We start from the raw sequence: 26579 nt of genomic DNA, 5'->3' as shown, positions 1-26579 counted from the left end.
ATTAATTGACTATATATATTAATAATAATAGTCAATATGTACCTAAAGGTACTATATTTTCTAATCTTAGCAATAGTTATTTGCTCTGTAGATGGTTTTCCCCACTCTTACAGTGAACTTGATCTCCAATCTGACATTTTCTGGGGCCTAAATCTAATTTGTATCGAAAGCCCTTAGAAATCAAACAGATATTGTACATGAATGTTCATAAAATTATTCAAAATAACAGAAAGGTGGAAGCAGCCAAAATGCCCAACAACAGGTGAAAGAATAAACAAAAAGTGGTATATCCAACCAATATAATATAACTCAGCCACCAAAAGCAAGGAAATTTTAATATATGCCACCAATATGAATCGATCTTGAAAATATCACGCTTGGTGAAGTAAGTCAGAAACATATAGAAAACCATGGTATGATTCCACTTGTATGAGATACCTGGAATATGCAAATTCACAGAGAAAGAAAGCAGAACAAAAGTTGTCAGGGACTAGGTGGAGGGGAGAGGTGGAGGTTGTCATTTAATTGCACAGGGCTTTAGTAAGGGATGATACCAATGTTTTGGGTGCAGATAGTGGTGACGGTTACACAATACCGTGAACGCATTTAATGACACTGAATTGTACATTTACAATGGTTAAACCGATAAATATATTAATGTATACCTTATTATGATATAAAATTTTAAAGACCTTTTCATTTCTTTTAATCAAAGCTAGAAAGGGCTTACTTTTAAAACCATAAACTAATAAAAGGATTATGTTTATTTACCAAAAATTTCAGATCATTGAAAGCGTTTCTAAATCATTTACCTTTTTTTTTTTTTTTTGAGATAGAGCCTAGCTCTGTCACCCAGGCTGGAGTGCAGTGGCATGATCAGAGTTCACTGCAGCGTCAACCTCCCAGGCTCAAGTGATCCTTTTGAGTAACTGGGAGGACAGGTGCATGCCATCAAACCTGGGTAATTTTTTTTTTTTGTAGACACAGGGTCTCACTATGTTACCCAGGTCTTGGACTCCTGGGCTCAAGCGATCCTCCTGCCTCCACCTTTCAAAGTGCTGGAATTACAGGAATGAGCCACTGTGCCTGCCATCATTTACATTTTCAAATACATATTTGTTTATGAAGACATCAATAAAGAATGAAAAGTTTCTGTTTACTTAAAATTTCAAAATAAATCCATGAAGACTGTGAACAAAAGTGAATCATAATACTCTGAGAAAACGTTTTTAGCCTTTAATAATGTTTTAAAAATTAGATAATGTGATTTAATGTGTATTAAATCTACTTATATTTTATGAGTTTTCTAAACCAGACAAAATAGAAATGAAAACACCCCCAGGTTAATTTTAGCATCAGTCTCAGCTGTGCCCTGGAGTCCGGGGTCCCCGTTCCCCATCCTCTATTCCTGTGAGAATAACTGAGACCTGTTTGTTGTAGGTTTGTCTCAGCTCGCCGCAGATTATGGACCCAGTGGAATGACAGGAAGCCTGCCAAGAAACATTCATGGCCAATCTTCTCCCAATCACTGATTCTCATGTCTATTATATGTTAAGTATTCTGAATCAACAGCTTATGTTATTAATAAATTAAGAATAATTAAACATAACAAACATTTATCCACTTGCTCCCTTACTGTGGCTTAGCCAGCTTCAACCCACTAACATAATCATAACTAAGTCAACTTTCCTCTAACTATAAGAACAACCCTTATAAAATAATATTTAAACACAACTGAACAAGGGTTAAATAAACTTTTACACTTGTTTCTCAAGAGACTCACTGTGGGGAATAGAGAATTAAAGACAGATTTTTGGAGGACAAGTTATAGCTTGAAATTGCTGTGTCTAACGGACAGTCCCCATGTTGGGGTTACCAGCTGAATAAATTTTCTAGGGATGTCTTAACAAAGTAACTTAGACTGAGTGGCCTAAACAATAAGCACACTTTCTATAGTTCTGGAGGCTCGAAGTCCAAGATCAAGACATTGGCAGAGTTACTTTCTTCTGAGATCTGTCTCCTTGGCTTGCTGACGACTGTCTTCACGGTGCATCCTCCCGTGGTCTTCTCCTGTGTCCTAACCTCCTCTTCTTACAAGGACACCATTCATAATGGATTATCACATTTTAAGTTAATTAGCCTCTTAAAGGCCCTATCCAACTATGGTCACAATCTAAAATACTGGGGTTACAACTATAGCAAAGGAATCAGGGAGGAACACATATTCAGTCCAACTCAGACCTCCACTATAAATTACTGTCTATAAAGACATTTTCCAATTTTTAAAACGTTTGCTAAATTTAGGCCATTTTAGTTCACAATTTAGCCCCTCTCTTGCATACGGATGTTGAGTAACTATAGCACCAGGTGTTACAGCTGAACCTCTTACAGGCCATGACACCTTCGTTCACTGGCCTTGGCTGGGGATGTGCATGCACTATTCTCCATGTCAGGGCACAGGTTTCCAATCCCCACCAAAACAATGCCAGCTTATTCTGGCACCAAGAGGCAATAGGAAACACTGTCCAGGCAACAGCTGGCAATCACAGATTTGAACAAGTTCCCCTGTGTTTCTCTGTATTGCTCTAAGAATGGACCAGAACCATAGAGTAGAAAATACTCCTAGGTGACCAGGTACATAAAAGTAAGGAATCTGCTTTTCTCTTTCCTGAGAAAATGAAACACATTTCAAAACCTGCAAAAGGCTTTGATTCTTGTATGCGTTAGTCTGGGCTGAGCTGCTTTAACCCTGTTATGCCATACTGAGGACTTGACTATAGGGGACCTGTTATCACATTCATTTCAAATCCTGATAAGCTCTCCAGAATTTTTCTAAAATGTTTTTAGTCCATCTATTTGAGAACTGGGACTTAGACAGCTCTCCTTTTATCTTCAAACTTCAAAGTATAATTCTGAAATAAAGGTTTACTTTTCTGCAGAATTCTGAAAGCTTTATACTGTCAGGGACAAATGGTTAGAGATTTTTGAAATGTATACTGACTCTGAAATAACTTTCATTTGCATCAGGGATTGTGTACACTCAAACTCTACAACTATTCCAGAGTCCACCTATCCCCTGGACACTACTTGAAGTTTACTCTTTAAATATTAATCACGAAAGAATGAATAAGACCTACTATTTGATAGCACAGGAGGGTGACTATCATCAATAATAATTGAATTGTACATTTTAAAATAACTAACATAATATAATAGGATTGTTTGTAATACAAAGAATAAATGATTGAGGGGATGGGAAGGAAACTCCATTGTCTATGATGTGGTTACTATGCATTACATGCCTGTATCAAAACATCTCATTTACCCCCGACAAATATATATATATATATATATATATATATATATATATATGTATATATTTTTTACACTTGTTTACACAAATATATTTATAAATACACATGTGTATACTAAACACCCACAAAATTTGAAAATTAAAAAAACCATTAAAACTATTAATCGCAAAGGTAGATTTTCTAAATATTTCCTACATCTGTATAGATTTGAAATTTTTAGTTCCCTAGCAATGAAGTAGCTACATCATAGTAGAAAGAACCCGATTTGGAGTCAGAAAACATTTGGGATTGTATTGAGCTTTGTGTGACCTCTGAATAGCACTTAACCTCTTTGAAGCCAAGCTTCCCAATTTGGAAAATGAGGATACTGTCATCTCCCTTGTAATCATTATGAGGATTAGACAAGAAAAAAAATGGACGTGGCATTACCTCATAAACTCTGATGCTCTAAAGAAGGTGGTCACATTTTTCTAGACTCTTCAGTGAGTACGGTGGCTTATCAGCAGTCATCATTGCCCTTGGTTGTTAGAAACACCAGGTGCTTCATAGCACGAGGCTGCTTCCTATCTTGACCTTATTTGGAGGCTGGTACGGAAACAGTACTGAAACACACTGTTTTCCAGAACACACTATATTCTAACAATTTACATTTTCATTCATCAAGTTAACAGCATTTCAAGGCAAATTGATCAGCTACCAACCTTGATAACATCAATTTAGTATTATGGATGAAAATCTCAAATGTCTCTGGCTCTTTAGCATTAAATATTGAGTGGAAGTGGGGTTTTTATTGACAGCTTTATTACTTTATTTTACTACTGCACGTTTTTATGTGACAGTAAAGCAGTTAAACACACATTAAATAAGTGCTAAGATAACTTGATAATGACCTTTCACAGATTATTTTCTCAACGAAGGTTAGTGGCAAAGAAGACAGGCAAATATATTGCAAGTAGAAAGCAGAACTGCTCCTAGTTCTGATTGAGACATAACTAGGAGGAGTTACTTAAATGTTTAAAATATTTTCTGGGCTCCTAGGGTGTGCCAGGCATTAATGCACAAGAGAAAAAAGGTAAGATTAAGGTCTTACACAGACTGATAAGAAAGTTGGAGAGAAAAAGCATAGTTCTAGCCTATGAGACAAATGCCTATATTGAAAGTGCTATGGCAGGACAGAGGCAGGACACAGACTCTGTCTGATGAATAAGACAGGTGTTCCTGTTCCTTTATTCCAACGGGCCACAAGCTTTTTGGCACCAGGGGCCGGTGTTGTGGAGGACAATTTTCCCACTGACCAGTCTGGGGTGTAATTTCAGGATGAAACTGTTCCACCTCAGGTCATCAGGCATTAGATTCTCATAAGGAGCCTGCGCCTCAGGTCATCAGGCATTAGATTCTCATAAGGATCTCTTGTATGCACAGTTCATAATAGAGTTTACACTCCTATGAAAATCAAATGCCTCTGCTGATCTGACAGGAGGCGGAGCTCAGGCAGTGATGCCTGCCTGCCCAGGGTTCACCTCCTGCTGTGTGGCCAGGTTCTTAACAGGCTGCAGATGGACAGTACCTGGTTTGTGGTCAGGGGGTTGGGGATCCCTACTTTATACCAAGAAAGTATGTGTGTTTGACAAGCAAGAAAAGAGGAGGAAAAGGCATTTCTGAGAAAGTGAACAGCACTGAAGAGACATGAAAATAAGAAAGGGAATGCCGGAATCATGGCAAATGCAGATAATGCCAAATAGGAACTATCTACAGGGCCTGGTCAGGGCCCTGAGTCATGAATTTGAGGCCTCACAGGCCTTGTAGAAGCCTCCTTACTTTTAATAACCCTCAGAGAAAGATTACCATCACACAGCACATAACATTTCCATCAACAACAAACCACATACTCTGATGGGTCAGAGTATACTGGAGCTGAAAACTTCCTGATGCCTAGTGACGTCTAAGCTGTCCTAACATCATAGCACAACACACAGTGAGGTGTTTGTGGTGATGGTGCTGTAAAGAAATCTGCGGGCCGGGAGCGGTGGCTCACGCCTGTAATCCCAGCACTTTGGGAGGCCAAGGTGGGTGGATCACGAGGTCAAGAGATCGAGACCATCCTGGTCAACATGGTGAAACCCCGTCTCTACTAAAAATACAAAAAATTAGCTGGGCATGGTGGCGCATGCCTATAATCCCAGCTACTCAGGAGGCTGAGGCAGGAGAATTGCCTGAACCCAGGAGGCGGAGGTTGCGGTGAGCCGAGACTGCACCATTGCACTCCAGCCTGGGTAACAGGAGGGAAACTCCGTCTCCAAAAAAAAAAAATAAATTAAAAAAAAAAAAAAAAAAAGAAATATGCACTGCCAGTCATATAAAAGACTAGCACATAAGATCATATACAGTACATAACACTTGCTAATGATAATAGGCAACTATGTTACTGGTTTACAGATTTACTATAATATACTTTTTAATCCTTTTTTTTTTTTTTTTTTAGGAGACAGAGTTTTACTCTTGTTGCCTGGGCTGGACTGCAATGGTGCAATCTCACCACAACCTCTGCCTCCTGGGTTCAAGAGTCTCCTGCCTCAACCTTCCGAGTACCTGGGGATCACTGGTATGTGCCACCATGCCCAGCTAATTTTGTATTTTTAGTAGAGATGGCGTTTCTCCATGTTGGTTCAGGCTATTCTCAAACTCTTGACCACAAGTGATCTGCCAGCCTCGGCCTCCCAAAGTGCTAGGAATGCAAGTATGAGCCACTGCACCTGGCCTTTAATACTTATTTTACAATCTGTTCTACTTATCCAAAAAAAAAAAAAGTTAACTGTGAAACAGCCTCATTCAGGACCTTCAGTAGGTATCCAGTAGAAGGCCTTGTTATTCTGGGACATGGCAACTCCATGAGTGTTACTGCCCCCTGAAGACCTTCCAGTGGGACAGGATGTGGACAGTGCTATCAGTGATCCTGACCCAGTGTAGGCTTAGACTAGTGTGTGTGTTTGTGTCTTAGGTATCACAAAAGTTTTAAAAGTTGAAAAAGTATAAACTTATAGAATAAGAATATAAAAAATATTTTTGTACAGTTGTACAACGTGTTTGTGTTTTAAGCTAAGTGCTGTTACAAAAGAGTTAAATAATGAAAAATGAATTGAAATGTTTATAAAGTAGAAAAGTGGCCGGGCGCGGTGGCTCACGCCTGTAATCTCAGCACTTTGGGAGACCGAGGCGGGTGGATCACGAGGTCAAGAGATCGAGACCATCCTGGTCAACATGGTGAAACCCCGTCTCTACTAAAAATACAAAAAAATTAGCTGGGCATGGTGGCGTGTGCCTATAATCCCAGCTACTCAGGAGGCTGAGGCAGGAGAATTGCCTGAACCCAGGAGGCGGAGGTTGCGGTGAGCCAAGATTGCGCCATTGCACTCCAGCCTGGGTAACAAGAGCAAAACTCCATCTCAAAAAAAAAAAAGTACAAAAGTTTAAGTAAGCTAGCGTTAATTTATTATTAAAGACACAAATTTTAAAAAACAAATTTAGTGTAGCCTAAGTGTACAGTGTTTGTAAAGCCTACAATAATGTGTATGGTAATGTCCTAGGCCTAGGCTTTCATATTCACTCACCACTAGCTCCCTGACACCCAGAGCAACTTCTAGTCCTGCAAGCTCCATTCATGGAGCTATCCTGTACAGGTGTGCCATTTTTATCTTTGATGCCATGTTTTTACTGTACCTTTTCTATGTTTCAATGTTTAGCTACACAGATACTTACCATTGTGTTCCAAGAGTCTACGGTATTCAGTACACTAACATGCTGTACAAGTTTGCAGCCTAGAAGCCTTGGCTATACCACATACAGCCTGGGTGTGTAGCAGGCTCTGCTATGTACAATTGGGTAAGTAATACTCTATGATGTTCACACAATGACCAAATCACCTAAAGATGCATTTCTCAGAATTCAGCCCCATTGTTTAAGGATGCATGACTGCATATATTTAATACTCATATATATTTCAGTACTTTGTCCTGGCACATCACAATCATTCTCCTGGGGCAAGTATGGGAGCCAGAGAGGTTCAGCTGGAAAATTAGGTGGGCAAAATATAGGGGCTGAGGTAGAGAGGAGACTACCTCACACTTTAATTGATGTACATGGCTCCAAGAAGGAAAAAATAATGACCATTCATTGCTGATTAGGCTGAATCACATGGACTCAGCCTCCAAAATATTTGTTGAAAGCCTACACTAGGCTAGGTATTGTGTGTGCATTCGCAGACAAGGCAGATATGGTTACTGACAATTTGAGGCTTCCAATATAGCGGTTATATTAGATGTTTAAAAAATAATAAGGGAATGCACAGCTTCATCATCCAGAGACTGCTTAGGGAAAGCATCCCTGAGGAGGGGATATTTAAGTAGAGAGTGAAGAGATGGGCAGATGGTGGGGGAGGAGGTGTGATTCAACCTTCATGGTGCTTCTTAAGCAGGAGGAGAACCTTGATCTCAAGAAAATAAAAATGCTAAAGCTGTAGCTGCGAAAGCAATCAGGAAAAATGAGGGGAACTGATTGAGAGGGGCCAGAGCCAGACAATAGGGGAACATGCCCCAGCCACTCATTTCCATTCCCGGAGTGCCTTCAATGGCTCAACTCAGGGACAGCAAGCAAGCCAGACAAAAGCCCTGAGAGGCCCGCTCATGCTCCAGTGGAGGAAGGCAGATCAGCACATGAAATCCCAGCATCTCGTATGCCCGGCTATGAGAAGAATTATGGAGAAACAGGGAGCAGGCGATGGGGAGGGGGATTAGGGAGCTGCGTGTTAGGGAGTCTGTTTGCTTAGAAATGGTATGACTAAATGTGCATTTATAAAAGACCTGTGATGGCTGAACATACTGGCTCAAGCCCATGATCCCAGTGCTTTTGAGAGGCAGAGGTGGCAGGACTGTTTGAGCCCAGGAGTTTGAGACCAGCCTGGGCAACATAGTGAGACGCAGTCACTACCAAAATTTTAAAAATTACTCAGGTGTGGTGGTGTGTGCCTGTAGTCCTAGCTACCTGGGGGAACTGAGGCGGAAGGATTACTTGAGCCCAGGAGGTTGAGGCTGGAGGGAGCTGCGATCACATCACTGCTCTCCAGCCTGGGTGACAGAGCAAGAACCTGTCTCTAAAAATAATAAAAATAATATTAAATTAAAAGATCTCTGGCTGAAGGGTAGAGCAGATCTGGAGAGGAACAGAGGGAATATGGGTGCAATGGGGAGCCACTGTAGTGGCTGAGGCTAGGCTAGCAGCTTTGCAGAGAAACCTCCCAAACACCGAAACACCTAGGAAAGAGAATACGTGAGATTTAGTAATTGATTTAGTGCAGAGGTGAGGCAGTGAAACAAGTCAAGGGCAATTCAGGTTTCAGGACAAAATGAGTGGGCAGTTTGAAGTATTTATTCAGGGAAGAGACACTGGTAAAACAAAATATTTTGCGGGGCTGGGAAGAAAGGCAAGGCCAAGGGGGAGGAGTAAGATGCTTGGCTGCACTATAGAGATGAGAAGTTGGAGATGCCCAGGGAATCCATGTGGGGTATCCAGGAGACAGCATGCCAGCAGGCAGGAGCGAGAGCTGGGCTAAGGACAGAGCCCTAGAGATGCAGGCACCTGGGAGGGATCAACCCAGTGTGGGCCAGGGTGGGCCCTTACCCTCAGTCCTTTTCAGGAAGAAAGAGGAAGCGTGTCCCAAGCTGCTTCACTGGAAATGCCAGTGCAGCCTGTTCCCCAACCTCCAAGCACCATCCCAGCCTTCTCCTGTGTCCCCTCCACGCTTCTGCCAGCACTCTGCAAGCTGACAAGGGAACACTTAGCACAACACAAGATGCCAGTGCCTGGGCTTTTCCAGTCTCATTTTTCAACTTCGTATTTCATCTCTGCTATTATATTCAAAATGTTGTCATTTCCTCAGAATAAACTCCTGGAAAAAAATATGTAATGCAAATACATACTATGAGCTCTGTACTATCTTTGGGAAAAGGAGGTTTAATTTAAACAAGTATTTTTCATTTGAACTAATAAATACGTCATGTAACACAGTAACCATTTGTCTCAAATGAAACACCTTAGATTCATAATGTGCCCAAAAGAGATGTTTAGCTTAGATCTGTGTTTCTAAAAATGTTTCCAAATGTATCCAACCAATGTATCAGTAAGAATTACAAATTGCCAACTATTGTAATTCCCGCATCCCAAATCCCAAATGATTTTATATACATAGAAACCTATGTTGTTGATGCCTTTAGAAGTCAATCTTAGAAACTCTAGGATTTATCCTAGAAGTGAACTTTTCTATGTTTTATGTATACTTAGGGTCAGACAAAGGTGGCCAGAACAAAGGACTCTCCGACGGCAGGTCAGTGATTTCCACTGTTGGTTGCACACAGATCATCTGCAGAAATCATCTATCTGCCCTCCCTTTTGTTTTCAGACACTTTGGCAACAGCTATAGCTTCAATATAGCCAGCAATGAAATTAAAGACCCAGCTTATAGATAAGGTCACCCAGGCAACATTCAATTTTCTTTGCCATGGGCCTATGGCTCAGTGAAAATACAGGTGGGGAGCCCAGAGCCCAGTTCTGTCAGCTTCCATGGTGAAGCACTGTTTTTTAAAGGTCACTATAGGCAATTCTTAGGGTGGAAAGAAATGTCTGACTTTAAAAAAAAAAATCACAAAACAGTATTGGAATTTATATGAAAGAACACTCTGTCACATGCTCACAGACACTTCATAATGTTTAATATCCTAACCTTAATATTATGATATAAACCTTTTTAATAATTAAAGCTGAGACTGATCATTATGGAATAAGGACCACATATAATATTGATAAAGTATAGAACAAGAGTTATGATTTCACAGTACTACAAAGAAATTCTTTATTAAAAAAAAAGATATATACTAAGGTAACAGAGAAAGTGTTACCAACGTTCGCCTCATAAGTTAGCATGACAGGCTCGCCAAGAGCTTACCTTCAGACAAAACAATTAATATGACCACCTCACTAAACCCAGATAGCCTCTGGGCCACAAGGCATAATATTTCATGGTCATATTGAGTCCATTTAGTGGTCAAATAGAGTCCCATTTTATAATTTAAAATAAACTTTGCAGCAACAAGCAAACAAAATAGAAAAACAGTGGAGATGGTCAGCTGGTTTTCCATTCTAGTTCTCAGAGTTACAGCTAAATGACCCTGACAGATACATATCTCTCAGTGTTGAATAACCCTGTCAATTTATATCTGTATGTTATATAAGACTAGAAACTCCACTCGGTTCATGTCAGTTTTCTCTGGCTCTGTCTTGAAGTGAAAGATTCTTACTGTCCAATCCCATCCTTAAATCAACCCTAAGCCAGAGCTATAGGGCAGACTCACAGAGGCTGGCTTTGTAGTGAGGCTAAAAGCAAGTGCACAGAGAGGGGCAGGCATCAGTTCTCAGATGGGGTTGGTAGCAGTGGACTGGCCAAGCACTTCTGTAAACAGACACACTGCATAACTGCACAAGTCACTTTATTAATCCCAGCCTCAGTTTCCCAGTCAACAAAATTTAAGAGTTAGAGGAAATTATGAAGAATTTTTTATCTCAAATATATTCTCTCCAGAATTGTGAGGAGTCTGAGATGTAATCAAGTTTCAAGCCTACAAGTTTGCCTGCCACAGTTTCATGGATGCTGGCAGAAGACAGGAGACTCCTGGGCCAGAGACAAAGGACTATACTACTGATAACACAGTAAATACATGAGCTTTGTGTTCTTGTTGGCTCCTCTTGTCCCCAAAGTCTCAAGGGGCAACACAGAGGAATCCAAGTTGATGCTACACATGAAGTCGGTTTATATCACAGCTAAAGAGCCCTGAGTTAGGAAAACCAAATCTTCTATTATGGGCAGTAAGCAAACCTGTCTATGCTTTGCTCCCAAGAGAGACATTATCTTTCTTATGCTGGACAACCAGAAAGCTCACCCAATGCTCCAGAGAGAGATACTCTCTATATTCCAAGGCTGTTCCTTAGACTAGAATAAAGACCATCAGTGCCTCTGCTTGCAACGTGTGCACATGTATGAGGGACCCATGGTGAGGTGCATGCCAACATTCTCTAAACAATTCAGGTGGCCAGGTGCAGAGGCTCATGCCTGTAATCGCAGCACTTTGGGAGGCCGAGGCAGGCAGATCCCCTGAGGTCAGGAGTTCAAGACCAGCCTGGCAACATGGCAAAATCCCAACTCTATTAAAAATACAAAAATTAGCTGGGCATAGTGGTAGCTGACTGTAATTCCAGCTACTCAGGAGGCTAAGGCAGGAGAATTGCTTGATCCCAGGAGGCAGAGGTTGCAGTGAGCTGAGATCGCACCATTGCACTCCAGCCTGGGCAGAAAGAGCAAAACTCCATCTCAAAACAAAACAAAACAAACTTCAAGTATTATTAATTTTTCTTATTATAACTGAACCTAAGGTGAGATCTATGCTAAGTACAAGGAATGGATTTCCAATTGATCCCCATAATCAAATCTTCTAATATTCATATTAAAATGAAGCTTTTTTAAATGTTAAAATCAAGCTTTCTTTCAAAAGTTTCTTTGCAGATCTCAATTCTGACTGATAGTACTTAACAAACGAATACATTTACTCAAGATAAGAAATAAATCTTACCCATTTTATCTGTAGTCATTCAACTACCATTATTATATTCAATTCATATCAACCTTTACACTGGCCACTGTCAGTTGCTTACTCAGCATTCATTCTCCTCTCTTCCTTCCCAGCAGCTCCCCAAATCCTTGATTTTACTCAGTGATTTAGTCTTCCACAGCATGTGGCTCAGGGATGGCTCATTCCATCCCTAGACCCAAGGGTGATGCTATTTTTTTTTTTTATAAATAAAACTTTATCTTCTAAAACAGTTTTAGGTTAACAGCAAACTTGCATGGAAGGTATGAAGATTCCCCACATTTCCCTGGCTCCAAGGCTCCCACATTATCAACAGACTGCACCAATGACAAATCAGCATCACACAAAGTCCAGAGTTTATATCAGGATTCACTCTTGGTGTGGTATATTCTATGGGTTTTTGGAAATTATATAATGGCATATATCCACTACTATAGTATCATGCAGAATAATTTCGATACCTGAAAAAGTCCTCTGTGATCTACCTATTTATCCCTGCCTCTCCCAGCTTCTGTCCAACACTGATACTTTTACTGTATCCATAGTTTAGCCTTTTCCAGAATGTCATATATAGTCATGGGTTGCCTAATGGCAGAGATACATTCTGAGAAAAACATCTTTAGGTGATTTCATCATTGTATGAACATCACAGAGTGCTCTTAGACAAATCTAGATGGGATGGCTTACTACACACGGAGACTATATTTTGTAGTCTACTGCTCCTAGGCCACAGACTTATACACCATGTTACTGTACTGAATTCTGTAGGCAACTGTAACACAATGCAAGTATTTGCATATCTAAACATAAAAAAGGTAAAGCATTATGCTATGAAATTACAAAGGCTACAATGTTACTGGGTGATTTTTAGCTCCATTATAATCTTAAGGGATTACCATAGACTGAAAGATTGTTATGTGGAACCTTACTGTAGTTGCAATCATACAGCTGTACATTATCATATTGTCATCTTTCACTTCTTAATATACATTTAAGTTTCTTCTATGTGTCTTCACAGCTTCTTAAATGAAAAATATTCTATGGTCTCAATGCACCATAGTTTAGCCACCTACTGACCTCTTGGTTGCTTATAAGTTTTAGAAATTATGAATAAAAAGCTGCTATTAACACTGGTATGCAAGTTTCTGTGTTGACATAAGTTTTCAATTCCTTTGGATAAATGTCAAAGGACATAACTGCTGATTGTACAGTAAGAGTATGTTTGAGACCAACTTTTCCAAAAGAGGCTGTACCTATTTTTATGTTGTCATCAGCAACAAATGGGAGTTCCTGTTGCTCCACATCCTCCCAGCATTCGATGTGTGGCAGTGTTCTGATTTTGGCCATTCTAATAGGTGTGTGGGGCAAGGATGCATCTTCATTAGTACAAATCAGTAGTTTTCAACCAGCAATATCAGCATCACTGGGGAATTTGTTAAAAATGTGGATTCCTGATCCAACCCTAAACCTATTAAATCATAAATCTGGTATAGGAACCAGCCAGGATCTTTTCACAAGTCTTCCAGGTGACTCTGATGTACACTGTCATTACTGAAGTACGTTCAAGTTGAAGAATAAGTGCCCTAAGGCAACGAATTCATGAAAATCTGCTAGTTATTATCAGTCCTTAATTGACATAAAAGATTGAAAGAAAAAAGTCACATTCTATATCTGGGGAAATATTCTTCTCTCCACATTAAATGTGAACACAGGATGTTTCCCTAGTTTCTTTTAAATGTCACCTTAACACTACAAAGAGAGCCAGCCTGGGGTTGAGGCCAATAGACCAGAGATTTGGAAAGAGCCCATGTCCCTGGGAAGATTACTGAGTCACTGAACAACAAACTGTAAAGGGTGCCTTACCTATGGACTTCCCATTAATACAAGTTAATAAATTTCCTAATTGCTAGCATATAGGGGTGTTTCTATTACTTGCAGCCCAAAACATCCTGATTAAAACAATTAACTTGTGATGCTCCTATCTGATCTAATATTTATGTTGACTTTTAGAACCACCTCTTTACAACTGCTCTGTGAATCTCTGTAAGCTTTGCTTATGTAAATGTGTGCATGCACTGCACACCAATGGAGAACTTTAGAAACTAGAAAGCTGTGTCCAGGAGGGTAGGTGACTTGTTAGTTTTGCCTACTAACTATATCCTCAAAATCTAGGAGAATACCTCTCAGTAGATTCTCAAAAATATTTGACTAAATTATAAATGAATAAACAAATGGGTCAAACCAAAATGAGGTGTGGAGGGCACTTGACTCAGTATGTCTACTCGGCTTTTATAGCAGCTGCCTTTTTAGCTGGTTTTCCTGTGGTCACCTGCTGCCTGCCACATTCTCAGGCACTACATTACGCAACAGGCAAAGGTAAGAATGGACCATTCTCCTCACACAACGTTAAAGTGGAAAGAAACTGCCCCCAGCAGCCTCCTCAGCCCTGGAGTCCTCCCCTCAAGCCTTTATTTGGCCAGAATCTCACTGCTAAAATACCTTAGTATAAAAATAATTTCTAAAAATTCAACAAAAATGTAGAAAAATATCTTCTAAAACAAGACTAGAAAGTAAGAAGTCATTAGGAAGAAACAATGGTTCATTTAGCAAACATAATTGCATATCTACACATCTACCTAAACTAATAAATGTTTGAACTGATTTATATTCCAATGATTCCTTTATTGTATATTAATGAATATGGGTAGCCCTAAAAGATATGATTGATCAATTTAAAGATTTCTCTATTACAAAATAAACCACAAATAAAGTCAACAGCAAATGGTAGAATAAGAAAAACATTTTGAAAACATATGACAAATAGTTAATAACCCTATTACAGAAAATATCCCTACAAATGAAAAAGGAAAAGATTAGAAAAGGATCTTAAGGATAGAAATAGACAGTTTGCTGAGGAACAAATACAAATAGTGAATTTATATTTCACGGAAAACATGAAATGTGAATTAAAACAGTAACATACAATTTAAAAACCAATAAACTGATTTTTAAAAGTTTTAAAAGATCATTAATATTTAATGCTCAAAAGCATTTGAGGACACTGACATTCTGACACCTTGCTGGTAGAGCATAGCTTGATAGAACCTTGTAGAAAGGAATCTTGACAGCACATCCTAAAGTCTTAAATGCATGTATCTTTGGCCCTGCAATTCTATCTTAAAACTGTAAACTTATAGGAAGAGAAATATTTGTATACAAGATATATTTATAGATATTTACTAAAACATTCCTTTTTATTAATGAACAAAACCTGACTATCCATCAAGAGAGGAGGGGCTAAATAAATTAGGCCATCCATATTACAAAAGAATAAACAGGTACTAATCAGATTGGGTTATATATGTTGTATGTGGGTTATATATGTTTATAAAATATATATATTGTACCAGACTCTAGCAACTAGAGAGCTGTTCAGAGAATACTGGCAGATGTGAAATTAAGCTGATGAATAACATGTACAATATAATCCCATTTGTTAGAATTAGTAAAGGAGTAACTGAGGACATATATTGATATTTATACACCTAAATGAGCTTAGAGATGTTGAAGGATAAACACAAAAGGATTAACAATGGTGATTCCTGGCAAAGGGACTGAAAGAAAGAGAAGGGAATCTGTTACCTTCTTCCTCATATAATTCTATATTTTTGCCTTCTTATATGACATCTATGACTTCAGTGATTTTAAAAGGCCATTAATGAGATACAAATATTAACAAGTAAAATGTTATTTATCATGAATTCATTACTCAAATTAGGAGCGCTATAACCGAGCTAAAGAACAGAGAAACAGTAATATGTAATACTTAGCAGAAATATATTTTAATATGTATATTTTTTCAAATGTTAATGTATTTCAAAAATTCCTTTAGAAAGGGTTTCAACACAGACTATAAATATGTGCTTACAGTCACTTGTCTAGATCTATAAGAAAGAAATATTGCTATTTGGTCAATGGAAATATTTTACCTGAATAGTTACATTACTTCTATTACTCATTCTATAACAGTAATAACATGGATGGAGGATCAGCAATTTGGGTATCAAACGGCTCTATTATCTTTTTATTTTAATAATAAGTATAACCATACTTCCTAATAAAATTTCTTGTATTTATAATTTAAATTCCATTTATATGAATTATTCATTTTTAAAGCATCCTATTCACTTGCAATTTATTCTAATAGGTAATTACCAGTTCTTTATATTCTTAAAATTAATTTATAAAAGTGTTACACAAAGGGACATGGCTAATCCTCATAAACTAAAATTTTGATTTATCATCATGCTTTCATAATCTGTTGTTATGACTACACAAGTTTTAGCTCTCATTTATCTTACTTCCTATTTAATTTTTAAAATCACAAGTGGCATTATCCTTACAGCTGAAGTCGGTAAGTCCTAACTGGAGGCCAGATGTCCCAGTGAGCCCACACTTTGTGTTAATGAGGACGAATCAACTGAGAGCTGGGTTGATAAGAAAAGAATGAATCTGGGTGTGCTGAGAGGAGCATGGATAGAAGGAAGCACACAGGACACATAAGGTCAAGATAAAATCCACCTGTTTCCCAATGCATGACAGTGGTTCCAGACACAATACGTACCATACCTGGTAAGTCAAGAGTGAGTGAACTTTTCCTAAAATGTTCAGAAGACAAAGGCCATCCTAAGACTGGCTCTGCCCACTCTCAGGCCAGGGACACCAGATATAAGGTAAGCCTGGCTCAGCAGCAGCCCTTAGAGTGAACAGTTTTACCTGTGTGCTTTAATTCCCTAGATCCACAGCACCAAGACCCTAGTTATCCAATCTCACTCAATACAGATCCACAGACCTTCCTAGAGCCGTGCAAATGAGGGAAACTTGTTCTCCAGGACACCTCAGCCTTCTGGCTCTAAGCAAACTGCCATCAAGCTTTGAATCCTCTGGATACACTTAGAAATATTAGACTGAGTCGGGTGCAGTGGCATACATCTGTAATCACAGCACTTTGAGAGGCCAAGGTGGGTGGATCACCTGAGGTCGGAAGTTCACAACCAGCCTAACATGGTGAAACCCTGCCTCTACTAAATACAAAAAAATTATCCAGGTGTGGTGGTGCATACCTGTACTCCTAGCTACTTGGGAGGCTGAGACAGGAGAATAGCTTGTACCTGGAGGCTGCAGTGAGCCGAGATTGCACCAATGCACTCCAGCCTAAGCAACAAGAGCAAAACTCCATCTCAAGCAAACAAACAAACAAACAAAACCCAGAAAGAGAAGTGTTAGAGTGGGGGCAGAACCTTCCAAAAGGTTAAGTGTCAAAAACACTCATCATGTCACTAATAATTGCAATATATCCACAACCACAACAAAATAATGTCTCACATATAAATAAAGTATTTGCCGTTATTCTATTTTCTGTGCCACCCTGCAGCACAGTGACCCTGGGTCACTATGCTATTTTCTATCCTTACCACACCTTAAAGAGGCAAAACAAAAGGTTCTCCCAGGTTCCAGTGAACATGTGATCATTTTGTTTTTCTTGGTACTACCTTGAGAATACACATACATTTTTTTCTTTTGCTTAAAGTAAACTGCAACTTGTGTGTGTGTCAAATGCAACCCAGTCCATTTAGGTTAAAAATTCTATTGAAAGATTTCACCATAGGAGTGTGTATGCCTGGTGGTACTAAAACTTAATTTTGTATCAGTATTTAATAATAAACCTACATAGGATTCATTCAGGAGACACCAGGTGACCAAAACACTCTGCTAACAAGTTTTCCTGCATTAGCATATGTAATTTTTACAGCAGCTTTATGAAGACAACACTGGTGCTGGTAAAATGAAACAAAATAACAACAACAACAACAAAACACCTGATCAGGATTATTAGGAAACTAGGAATAGGAAGGTTAACTCATTTGTTGAGAATTTTTAGCTATTTGCGCCAGAACCAGCATTCGCCCCCCGCCCAAGTCAGTCAGGCTGTAAAATGAAAGAAGTTTCCCAGGGAAACACTGTCTCTTCTGAATGTTCACAAAGGGAGTGACAAAAGTATAAGCCTTTATGATAATTTAAAGCAGTCAATCATGCTCCAAGTCCTTTTGAAACACATACATATACAGTACATACAGATTATGCATAGGACCCCAGTGTAGTATAAATGCTAACATAAAGATCATAAATAAAACCTCACCACATTATAAATGGGATAAAGAATTAAGGCATATACTCTAATAAAAAATTCATCATATCATTATCAATAACTTTTTTCTTGCTAAATATATAAAAGATTTGGGGGAAAATTAAGATGGCCTGGGTCTAAGAATTTTTCAAAGAAGATTTAGTAGATGTCTTCCTTTCCTAGAAGATGTTGCTGCAGGATGCAGAGGCATCCTCAAACATGCCAGGGGCTGGAGGACCATGTTCACAGCTGTAGCTGGTGCTCAGTCAAGGACTCATATTAAAAACAATCATGTTTTTCCTACAGCAAATCCCCTCTGACAGGGACTGATGGCCTGTCAGAGCCCTAGAACAAGGAAGCTGGTCAAGACTCTCACAGATAGACAAAATACAGCCTGGAATGATTCTGTGATTCTTCCTCATGTTAGATGGCTCATCAGAGGGACAGCAAGACTAGGCCACAGGTCCCCGATTGCAATCTCCAGCTCTTTCCCTTGATTTTCCTGGCCTCCTCAGTGTGTATTCAAAGCTACACAAGAAGCCACCTAAAAGATTTCAAAAACAAGCCTAAAGGAAGTTCAGGAGCACTGTTAGCACACTCATTTTTCACAGCCAAGGGGCTCACTCAACACCTTGAAGAGAGCTATCAGAACACTTTAAGAGTCACTGGATAACTCTATGAACAACCACCTCCATCTGTCCACACTTTTCGGAGAAGCTTCTGAACCTCTCATGCAGAATTGCTCCAACAGGTCTGTTCTATCCCCCTCCACGGCTGCTTTAGGATTCAAGCACAGGGCAAGTGCTGAATCAGTGTTTAAGGGCAGCGGGAGGTGAGATTTAGGTATCAATTTCAAAATCTCTGGGGCCTAAACACCTGTAAGGAAGGGACTGAATATACTATAATAAAAAAAGACGCTGCGTTGCTGGTATGTTCCTATCCTATGCACACTGTGATGTGATTCAAAGTATTTTACATCTGCAGTCTAATGGGGAAGGTACTCCTCACGCCCTTTTAATGTTCATAATTTAAAAAGGTTCTTAATGGCTTAACGTATTAAAAATTCATTAAAACATGTTGCCCTTTGGCAGAGCTGTTTTAGAATTAGAACATTTTTAATTTTTTCCCTGGTAAATAAACTTAAATTAAAAATACATTATGCTCCATTCAATTAGGTCTTTGGCTTTTATTCCTTCTAAATAACAGCCATTGTTAGATTAGCTGCCACATGGCCCCAGGTACGTGAGGGTCAGCCCTGTAAGTCCAGATACTTATTGTAATGCCAGTGATAATTTTGTACAGAAAAGACAAATCTGACTATCTTTGATTTAAGAGAAAATAAATCAGATTTTGGCAGGGTTTAATTTCAGATTATCCCCACTTCGACCAGAATTATTTCCTTTTTTCCCACAAAAAGAAACTAAAAATAATAAATAGCAGCAAGGTTGGCCTTCAGTTGAACGCAGGCATCATGCACTTTTGGCTTCATGTAATGCCCCCTTGCCAAGGAACCTGTCACTACTCATTTCCAACATGAGAATCTCATTCAGCTGTATTTAAGGCAAGTCACTCTCATGTTAACACAGGAAAATGCAGCAAATTAATATTTCAAAACCAATATGAACTTAAATCTCATGACATTTAGACTAGATCGGGTATGACACACAGGGCATGCCATGACATAAGGCATACTGAGAGATGTTGTCAAGGCATAAGATAAAAGAAAACAAAGCACCATAAATCTGTAGTTAGTACAAATTTCCCAGTCAAGAATGTTGGGTCCTTACTCAGATGGAACACTAATCCTTTATTTATCCTCCATATAAATGTTGCCTATATACTCCCTCCCTCCAGTGCTCCCAAATATGTATTTGTTTATGTATGTTTTCTGTTCATAGAAGAACAAAGCAAGGATACAAGAAAGCTACACAAATACATCTGTTCAAGTGCAACAGTACAACTGTCATCACAAAGAATAGGAGATTCACAAAACTGCATACCACAATGGGATCAGCCATACTGAACCTTTCACAGAATAAAGATTGAAAGGTGAAATAGCTCCAAATACTGACAAGTATGTCTAACATCTTGTGCCACTGAAAATACTGCAGATAAGATAGCCATAACTGCACATTATCAAAGCATCTAACAAAATACATTTTAATGTAATACATATTCCAAGTTTTTATTATAGTTATGTAAAAAGCTCTAACTAGGCATATACTAGGCAGATAAATACACACCTCTATGCAGATGGGTATTAAAACTCACTCACTCTTAATCATTTAAAAGAACAGAGCAGAAGATCAAACACCGCATGTTCTCACTCATAGGAGGGTATTGAACAATGAGAACACATGGACACAGGGAGGGGAGCACTACACACTGGAGTTAGCTGGGGAGAAATAGGGGAGGGATGGTGGGGGGTGGGGTGTTGGGGAGAGATAGCAAGGGGAGAGATGCCAGATGCAGGTGATGGGGAGCAAGGCAGCAAATCACACTGCCACGTGTGTACCTATGCAACAATCTTGCATGTTCTTCACATGTACCCCAAAACCTAAAATGCAATAAAATAAATAAATGGAAAAAAAAAGAACGGAAGTTATAAAAACACTACTACTTTTATAAAAAACATATCACATTTATAAAAATGTGTGTACTTCTTACATATCACATTTATTAAAGACTTCTAACACATCACTCCTATTCCCAGCAAGCAGCAGGCTGGCCATGGATGGGATGGCCTTGCCATTCTGACAGAACACTTCTAGGACACCTGATTGTATTTGGACTCCTCAGGAACCCAGCAGTATATGCTTTACTAGTAAACATTTCCCTCAGCCATAAAGAAGGTGCATTTTTAAACTGAAAGCCAAAGTCAGTGCTTATAGACTCTAAGTAGTTCACAAAGAATTACATGAAACAAATATATACAATTCAATTATCAGCATAATTAAAAAGGTATAATTACACATGTGATGACATGGATGAATCTGGAGAACATTATGCTACATGGAATAAGCCAGTCACAGAAAGACAAATACTGCATGATTCCACTTATAGGAGACATCTAAATAGTTAAATCCATGGAGACAAAAAGGAGACTGGTGGTTGCCAGGGTTATGGTGAAGGGGAGTGGAGAGTTAGTGTTTAGCGGATGCAGAGTTTCATGGAAGATGCAAAGATTCTGAATGAGAACTAGTATTTGATAGCATAACAGGGCGACAAAAGTCACTAATAATTTCATCATACATTTAAAAATGACAAAGAGTGTAAGTGGATTGTTTGTAACACAAAGGATAAATGCTTCAGGTGACGGATATCCCATTTACCCTGATGTGATTATTACACATTGTATGGCTGTATCAAAATATCTCATGTACCTCATAAATATATACACCTACTATGTACCCACAGACAATAAAAAGATTCTGGAGCTTGGCTGAATGTACCTAACATGATTAAACTGTACACTTAGAACTGGTTAAAATGGTAAATTTTGTTATGTGTATTTAAAGACAATAAGATAATAAAAAACATCATGTCCTACCTCTCTTTCTCTATCCCTTCTTCTATTTTTCTTCATAACATTTATCATTATCTGACAGTGTATTGCATATGCATGTGTTGTGTGTGTGCATGCACGCACGTGTGTGTGTGTGTGTGTGTGTGTGTATTGTTTTTAGAGACAGGGTTTTACTCTGTCAATGCTGGAGTGCAGTAGTGTTATTACAGCTCACTGTAATCTCCAACTCCTGGGCTCAAGTTATCCTCCTATCTCAGCCTTCCAAGTAGCTGGGACTATAAGTGCATGCTACCATGCCCAGCTAATTTTTAATTTAATTTTTTGTAGCAATGAGTCTTGCTGTGTTTCCCAAGCTGGCCTCAAAGTCCTGGTATCAAGCAGTCCTCCTGCCTTGGCCACATGTATATATATGTTGCCTATATACTTCCTCTCTCCAATATCCCAAAACTTATAAGTTCTGAAGGCAGAAATCTTATCACTCTACCCTCAGGGCTTGGAACAGTGCCTAGAAAATAGGGATGCTCAATATATATCTTATGGATAATTTTTAAGGTACAATCATGATTTTTCAAATATTTTAATGCTAAAGAACATATTAAGTTAAGCTTTGTTTTACTCTCACCAATCTTAATTGTTTAATCATTAGTTTATAATCATCCTTCATTAGCTCCTGGGCCAGTTATTGGCAAGTCACTTAAGCACAGTTAACCTATAACCAGAATACATAAAAAGAAGTATCTCCAACTAAAAGACATAAAAAGCCCACCGTGAAAATTAATCTAACAACATCACCCATTTCTCTGTCTCAACTAGCTACTATTTAATTGCTTGTGAAATACAGGCTGTACATAAGATGTGCACATTATAGATGAAGATGGGGAATCAGGGAAGCTATGTGATTGGATCAAGGTCTCATGTGGAGAGCGTGTGCATATATTCGGAAATAATTTTCAGAAGCATAAGAAGCAAGAGTTTTCAAAGTGTGTTACCATACAATCCTTGCAGAAATCCAACCAGGTAGAGATTGTGTCTATAAGCCACACAGGAAAATCAATTCCACTGCACAGATGATGGGCAATAAATAGTAATCTTGCCATTTTAATACAAGAAGCTAATACAGTTTCATGGGTGTCACCAAAAAAATAATAGGACAGGTGCCACTGATGCAGCACAGAAATGAAAACATAGAGTTTGGCCAAAATAAATGGATTTAACAGATGAGAACATAATGTACAACTGTGAGGAATTCTATAAGCCCACAATAGAAAACCATGGTTCTCAGATTTTAGATTTCCGAGATAAGTAAGATTTCTAAAGCACTGAGTAATGAGGTTGCCTGTGTCTAATTGTTCTGAATGAAAACATTAAAAGACAAAAATTTATTATGTGGTAGTTAACTCTGATTGACCACGAACTGTATGTAAGAGTTTGTTCTAGCAACTAATATGCATTAGCTCATTAAGGCTCACAACACAACAATGAAATATATATGATTATCATCACCTTTGTTTTACAGATAAGGCAACTCAAGCCCAGAGAAGGTTAGCAGTTTTTTTCTAGTCCTGTGTCCAGTGCCAGGCAGAGCCAAAACTCAAACCCAGGTGGCTGTTCCCAGAGCCGGTGGTCTCAACCGCTGACTCTGGCTCTAGCACCCAAAAGCACTATTATTTCATGGATGAAGTGATATTTTAGGCCAAAAACCAGGCAGCATATCTCAGATTGAGTCAGTCCTTCAAATTTATTCTATTTCACTGCAATAAAAACTTACGCCCCCTTCACTCAGATTTTTGGAAAAGTCATAGCAGACCTTCACTGCCCAAAGAATAGTACTTGATAAACATGATTATGGAGTATTTAGACAAGGATGAAACAAAAATGAAACTGAAAGACTTTCAGGGCAGAAATATCCAGCGGATCATCTCATCAGAAAGAGAGCAAGAAATGAATCACAGAATTTCATACTGAAGAGATCTTCAAGGTCAACCAGCTCAATCCTCTTCTGAACATAGAAATCACTTTCTACCATGTCAGGTTATACTTGAACAAATCAGCCATAAGAAACTCACTATTCATGGCTCAGCCTTTCCTCTTCACCCTCTTCTCAGTTCTTTCCACCATTCCTCATTGGTTGAAAAAGGTTCCACACCCTTTTCTATCCTGATTGCTCTCCCCATGGGCAAAATTTATTTTGTTCTGTCTCTCTTAAAAAGCAGGAACTAGAAATAAAGTGAGAATTATGGGTAGCCTAAACAGCACTGGTAGAGTAAGGCTATCATCTCCTTCAATATGGTCATTTTGCTTTCCTGATGCAACCTAAGATTATTTTAGATTTTTTTTTTATGTAGGGTTTGGTAAAGCACTAACATCACAGGGATAATTAATACAACATGGATGATATCGTAGGTTTATTTGCATTGAAGCCAAATCCTCAATCTCTTCTTCATATATATATTGCTGCTAAATTGTATTACTCTAATACCAAGCCAGTATTCTTGGCTTTTTTAAACTGTACAGGAAGGATTTAGATTTATTCCTACTACTTATCACCCTATTAGATTCATTCACCATTTGCCCCTGGCCAAGGATATTTTCCATTAATTGCTGCAGAATGCTTCCAGTCTCTCTCAGGTTTTTGAAATCCATGACTTCCTCTTTAGGTACTCCAAATGCTGACAAACCATCTGTATAACACTTTGGAACTGATACCGAATTTTGATTCTATACTTTACAGCATCTGTCTTTTTCCCTTTAACTTGTTCCAGCTTCCCAAAATTCCACACAGATCATAAACAGTGATTATTGATATTACCTGCAGATTTTCTCAAAATCCCAGCTTAAAAAAGGGTCAACTTCAGTTCTTCCTACAGCAAGAAGTCTCATTTGACTTCACTTTCCTCACCTTTCACTTTCCTCACCCATCTAATATGCCTCCCCCTCTTCTTTCTAACTTTGACCCTCTCACCTAACATTTCCCCGGCCATTTTGTAAGGGTGACTCCATGCCAGTGCAGGGCACACCCAGACCATGCATCATGAACAGCGCCAACTGCAGGCTGCAAACAGTTAAGAGGAAAGGGCGCATTGTCATTAGGCTTCCTGGCTTAGGTGAGATTTCATACATTTAAGGCACAGTGTGGGTCTACAAATACCAATTCAAAATTGGTTTTCACTTCTTAAAAAGAACTGTCAATCTATTATAAAAAGGTACTTTGTCTCTTTCAGCATTATCCATTTACACATCATGCAGCAATATCAAGTCTTCCTGAAAACACAGACACATGCATTATAATCAGTGGAAATATATACAGCAATGTGCCAATAGCTGAGATGTACAGACACAAAACCAAAAGAAAGGGCAAAAATGTGTAAAAAAAAAAAAAAAAGGATAGAATTGGAAACTTTATGTAGGTGGGGCTGCTAGTGACTAGAATTGAAACAGATCACACTCTCCAATCTAAATAGTGAAATTCTAACCTGCTTTTGGTAAGAGAAACTACATATTGCCATGCCCAAAACAGGAGTTCTTAAGATAACACTAAAGTGAAATACATCAAACTTACTTCTTACAGAGTGAGTTTAGAAGTGGACAGGAGCTTACATGGGCTATACTTTCCTGATCTGTATTATGGGGATCACAGAACCTGCCCTGGAGAATTCATAAGGCACTGGTAAGATAACTAACGGATTTGAAAGCAATGTCTATGTTGTAAAATGATACAGGCAATATTATCCACAGTTATTGTTTCAATTGCAACAAATGATGAGATGAAATTGTTTTACAACAAAAATGGAATTTACTCAACTAAATAGAGGAGATGACAAGGTTTAAAGAAGACAGGAAGGGAAAGGATTGGGAAATTCTCCTTTCTCTTTAGAACCACCACTCAGAGCTGTGGGAATCACCAGTTCAAAACAGCAGGTTTTATTCAGGGACCAGAGTCCCTGCACAAAGGTACCAGAAGGATACAGATGTGGGGCCTGAGAAACAGATGAAAGATGTACAAAATAGCAAAGTACACAGTTTACTAACCCAGGCCAGTCCCTGTACTCAATAGCATGTATCCCCACGAAAAAAAAAAAGTACCTGTTCACTTTTCTAACAAATATCTTTTTTAAAAGACAGAATTTTCTATGAATATTGAACTTGTGGACATAGTAGAATACAAATTATGAAGAATAAAATTTTAAATTGGCTACAACGGTTAAGGTTTAATAATATCTCCTACTCCTACCAGAAGGGGACTATGATAAGCATTTTTAAAACTTAAGAAATGAAACATTGATAAATGTATTCTCATTGAACGCTACCTGAATATTTAACACCATAACAATTTATGGAATCTCCTCATCTCAGCACACAATTCAAGACAGAAATTCATCATTTACATGATAAAAGAACATTTCAGTATCCCAATATACTGTTTCTCTCCGCTTCCTACCAGAGAGTAGACATATAGAAACAACACAACAACCTCTAATGGGGGAACTTTCTTCAGGTTTTGATTTTTGGAAGATTTTACACAACTCTCTCCATTAACTCTACTTTAACTTAAGTTGCAGGATGGATTTAGCACAATTAGAAATTTATAATCTAACAAACTAAAGACTGCACCCAGCACACAAATTATTCTTGCTTATGATACAAATGGCCCCAAGTCATTGGCCAGCAGACCCTTCATTAAACACCCATCAATGAAAACACATATTTAAGGCTATCTCTAAGATGGAATCTGTTATTCCAGAACCCATCTAGGCTGTAAGCACATTAACTATGAACATAAAACAAAGGGGCCAAATTAAGAGGGTCTGACCTATTAGAGGACATCATTAGAGTACACAGTTTCTCTGAACCTCACGGACAAT

At 38.6% G+C, this 26579-nt stretch overlaps 1 protein-coding gene and 1 long non-coding RNA gene across 17 annotated transcripts in view; one reads left to right on the top strand and one right to left on the bottom strand.

Annotated features, from left to right (window-relative positions):
• The window catches only part of PTPRM (protein tyrosine phosphatase receptor type M), an 816519-nt gene that overhangs the window by 423952 nt on the left and 365988 nt on the right, over nt 1-26579 (bottom strand). The gene's annotated exons all lie outside the window — the stretch shown is intronic.
• Nucleotides 1989-13817, top strand: LOC116561590. The gene is made up of 3 exons (XR_004273499.1): nt 1989-2074; nt 6471-6474; nt 13807-13817. It is a non-coding gene; the product is annotated as an uncharacterized LOC116561590 (long non-coding RNA).

The sequence above is a fragment of the Sapajus apella genome, unplaced genomic scaffold (genome assembly GCF_009761245.1).
Source record: "Sapajus apella isolate SASKATOON/1434 unplaced genomic scaffold, GSC_monkey_1.0 scaffold29, whole genome shotgun sequence".
In the NCBI taxonomy this organism is placed as follows: domain Eukaryota; kingdom Metazoa; phylum Chordata; class Mammalia; order Primates; family Cebidae; genus Sapajus; species Sapajus apella.
Note: the sequence above shows the minus strand (reverse complement) of the source record. Positions and strands in the feature narration are given on the sequence as shown.